The 4,841-nt window shown below is 33.8% G+C and overlaps 1 pseudogene; it reads left to right on the top strand.

Moving 5' to 3' along the window:
• Nucleotides 1–1,906: 1,906 nt before the first annotated feature.
• On the top strand, nucleotides 1,907–2,003 carry LOC138829918 (U6 spliceosomal RNA; annotated as a pseudogene).
• Nucleotides 2,004–4,841: the final 2,838 nt, after the last annotated feature.

Genomic DNA, 4,841 nt, shown 5'->3' with positions numbered 1-4,841 from the left:
AACTTTCAGGTGATTAAATGTAGATTATCATTGGTTTGAGAGTGACATTTTATACCACTGAACCATGTTGTACTGAAGTCCCAGTGTTTTGCGGCACTAAGGATCTTCTCAATGTTTTTCTGAATTACATTTGAACTCTAAGTAAATTTTTCTGGGCCTTGGTAGACTAATTATGGATCTATCCTTCCAGGAACTATTTTTTGGCCCACTTATGCTGGACTAAAATCTTTCATTAATCATAGGGGAGGGGTATTAAAAATAATCTTATGACACCTTGTGAACTTGTTCACTGATATGGGCTGGCCATCTGTAAGTTGAATGTTTGAATCATAGTACATACTCTCAAATTTTGTGATCTCATCTTTCATTTTAAGTTGCCTTGCATTTCACAATTGCTTACTGCTAAATCCTGCATCTCAAGGAATTGGGGCCCTGAAATATAGGAAATGAGAAATTGAAATGGGTCTTCAATTACTCTGTTGCATGTTGCATGGGCCTATGTGAGAAGTCTTACCCTTGTTATCTGATGATACAGGTAACTGGTACCTGGGATCCTAGGAATAATTGGGTCGTGCAGAAGAATAATATTTGTTAGACATCTTATCAGAAAAATTTGGGCATAATCAGTAAGAATGCTTCAGATATATGGAGAAAAACAGTTTGGGATCAGTGAATTAAAACAATAAACAGAGAAGCAGAGTAAAATCCCTTATAGATTAGAGGAAAACAAAATTGTTTTTTACAATGTGAATTCCGAAGAACAAGAACAGTTAGAATGTATCACAAGTTTATACCAAAGACACTGCGTTGATACTTTTTATATTCTAATATACATTTTATACCTAATTATTTATATTCCAATTCTATTTATTGGAATAAATAAATTTTAATTTATTTGTGAGATTATCAACTAATTCTAGTAAGTTTCATTGTGTGAAATATAAAATCAGCACATATAAATATAAAATATATAACTATATATAAGAAAAAGACATGTTTTGCATTTTTCTGTTGTTACAGTATCAAAGGCAACTCTGTTTTAAAGTATTATTACATTATCTCTACCTCAGTGTTTGATAGAGTTGAACCTAAAGCTTTACTATTTGTAGATTTATAGCCTGTAGGCAAGAGAAAACACTGTGATTAAAACATTACCAATTTAAGGTCTAATAATGAGAAGAAACATCTGGACTTCTCCTGCAACTATGAACTATTTGGTGATAGAAATGCAGTAGTGTAACTTCCTGCCTGGTAGGATGGTAGACAGGCCAGGATATTAAGTAATCATGAATATGATCAATTTTTTCACCTTCTTGGCTTTAGTTACTTTTGAAATGTTAGATATAATAAGCAATTATATTTTGATAAAATACCTTCTAGTCTGAACAGTTATGACTGAACTGTTCATCTCTCTATGATCCCTTGTAACTAAGATTAGTGTTGTACAAGTAAAACAATCTATGCTGTCAGGGTAAGATATTCTGATTGGTCTGTTCCTACATGGAAGAAGAATAAAGGGTCACGTAGACATTTGTGCCAGTAAGACCTCACTTGGGAAAAAGTCAACTGCAAAAGGTTAGAAGTAGCTCTTAAGTAAGGCTTACTTTGAATCCATTAGCTCCACAAAGCTAATTCAGTTGGATCACCTTTGGACCTAGCAATAAATTATTGAATGTATGATCAAATTCCAAATGAAAAAGACTTAAAATTGTCATTGACAAAAAAATTTGCAAATGTGAGCATTAAGATGAACAATATATTTTTTCCACTATTCACAGAATTTTAGGGAAATATGATCAGTAGCATTGTCAGGAACAATATAGTTTCCTTATTTCAAGTAGGCAACCGTGGATATAAGTCTGTATAAAGATTGCCTCATTAACTACTTAAATTTAGAAGATACTACATGCTTCAGCAGCACGTATTCCCAAATCACAATACAGAGATTAACATGGCAATTGCACAAGGATGATATGAAAATTTGTGAAGTATTCCATATTTTTCATTCTCCAGATGCAAGAAATGAAAAACAGTTATTAAAAAGTTGATTACAAAATAACAAGTGTAACAACACACGTAATTCATATAATTAAATTTACTTTGACATCAGTGTATTAAATCTTCACCTCAGAAAGGCGTTTACATACCATAAACTTTACAAACTTTTGAAATTAGACAACATTGTCATTTTATCCCAAAGAAAAATAATATTAGGACCTAGGAAAAAAAGGAATCTAAAACTTTCTATATGGAATACAATCTGAAAGGACACATTATACAAACATAGAATATTTTAAAATATTCTTTTTCAGACAAGCACCAGAAATATTTTAGTTTCTGTACTATTCATTTAAACAGGTAAGTTAAAATTATATCTGATTAAAATTTCACAAACTCTGCAGAAATCATTATACATGTATACAAAAACTCTTGAATACATTTTGACATCCAATGCACACAATTCAATTGGAAGAATTCCACGAAATTCATGAATTTTTACAGTAAGTATTGGTGTTGCCAGACGCTGGTGGCTCAAACTATAAAAAGAATTTTGAGGTATTACCAGGTGTAATAGACTCAGACAGTCCTACCACTATAAAGGTCATGATAAGGTCTCTAAAAGAGACTATTCAAGTTAATAAAGGGCAGAGGATTGCCCAAATACTTTTACTCTCATATGTAAACTTGCCTAATCCCACACTGACTCAAAACAGAAAAGGAGGGTTTGGCACCACAGATACTGTAGCCTGGGTTCAGGAAATTACAGATAAAAGGCCTTACAAGGCCATTAAAGTCAATGGAAAACAAATGACAGGACTCTTAGACACAGGAGCTGACAGATCCTGTATAGCTGGAAAAGATTGTCCTATGGCCTGGCCAGTGCAAGAGACTTCTTCTTCCTTAATTGGATTAGGGATGGCTTCTAATGTAGCTTAGTCAGCTCAGAGACTCAAATGGGTATGTGAAGGGCAGCAAGGCCACTTCAAACCTTATGTTATCCCCAGCTTGCCCTTTTCTTTATGGGGCAGAGACATCATGCAAGGCATGAAACTAAAATAGGACAAATAGACTCCTCATGGAAGGAGCAAAATTTTTCATAGGGGCCACTGAGGAACAGCTTTATGCTGACAAAATAATATGGAAAAGTGATGATCCTGTATAGATTAATCAGTGGCCCCTAACTCAAGAAAAGATTCAAGCCATACAGGACTTAGTTCAAGAACAATTGAGTCAAGGGAAGAATAGAAAAGACTACCAGTTCATGGAATACTCCATTTTTTGTAATTAAAAAAGAAGTCAGGAAAATGGAGATTATTACAAGATCTAAGGGCAATTAATGAGACCATGCATGACATGGGAGCCCTTAAACCAGGTCTACCCTCTCCTGTTGCAGTCCCACAGGGTAGATACATAATAATAATAGACTTACAGGATTGCTTTTTTACAATAAAATTATAACCAGAAGATTCCAAGAGATTTGCTTTTAGTGTCCCTTCAGCTAATTTTAGACAACCTTATAATAGGTACCAATGGAAAGTGCTACCTCAGGGCATGAAAAATAGCCCTACCTTATGTCAACAATATGTGAAAAGGGCTATAGAACAAATTAGAGAAAAATATCCAGGGTCATATATTATTCATTATATGGATGATATACATATGGCCGATGAAACTAGAGAAAAGACAGAAAAAATATTACAGGATATGGTAGAACAATTAACAAAATGCGGTTTGATAATAGCTCCTGATAAAGTTCAACAGGAATGACCTTTAAATTATCTGGGAAAAGTGATTGGACATGATTATACTATGTCTCAAAAGACACAAATTAGAATAGATAAACTAAAAATATTAAATGATTTCCAAAAATTATTAGGGAATATTAATTGGATTCGGCCTAGTTTAAAAATAACTACAAGACAATTAGATCCTTTGATGAAAATGTTGGACGGAGACCTTAATCCTAAATCTACCAAGAAAATAACTCCTGCTGCATTATCCTGTATAAAATTGGTAGAAAAAGCAATGAATACAGCTAAAATACAGCAAATTAATATTGCACAAACATGGTCCTTTATAATTCTGGCTACAAGCTTTACTCCCACAGGATGTTTTTGGCAGGATGGGATACTAGAATGGATCCATTATTCCCATAACCCTGGAAAAATAGTTGCTTCATATCCCTATTTATGTGCTAATTTGATTTTAAAGTCTAGATTAAGAACTAGAGAATTATTTGGCCAAGAAATAACTAACATTATTATCCCTTATAATAAGAAACAATTAGAACATTTGATACGATTTGATGATGATTGGAAAATTGCTGTATTAACTTACACAGGTAAAATAAGCTTTCATATGCCCCAACATCCTTTGTTACATTTTTATACTGAAACCCCTGTGATATTTCCAAAGGTTTTGGTTACAGAACCTTTGGGCGGGGCATTAACTATTTTTACAGATGGATCTTCTAGCGGAAAGTCTGTGGTTTATTGCAGTACAAAACCACCATTAATATCTTCTGACCCAACTGTATCTGCACAACAGATTATTGCAGTTCTGCTAGCCTTTCAAAATTATTCAGAGGTTAACCTTTACACAGATTCCCGCTATGTGGTTTCCTTGCTTCCTGCCATTGAAACAGCCCTAGTTACTGGTCATTCTAAAGTAAAAGAGTAATTAATAAAATTACAACAGCTATTACAACAAAGAACGACAAAGGCATTTGTGGGACACATCATGGGGCATAGTAACCTCCCTGTACCTTTGTCTCAAGGGAACAAGTTAGCAGACATTAACTAAGGAAAGTCATGTAATGTCAGCTTTAGAAGAAGCTCAGG

This window comes from Dipodomys merriami, unplaced genomic scaffold (genome assembly GCF_024711535.1).
Source record: "Dipodomys merriami isolate MVZ:Mamm:240054 unplaced genomic scaffold, mDipMer1.0.p SCAF_179, whole genome shotgun sequence".
Lineage (NCBI taxonomy): Eukaryota > Metazoa > Chordata > Mammalia > Rodentia > Heteromyidae > Dipodomys > Dipodomys merriami.
Note: the sequence above shows the minus strand (reverse complement) of the source record. Positions and strands in the feature narration are given on the sequence as shown.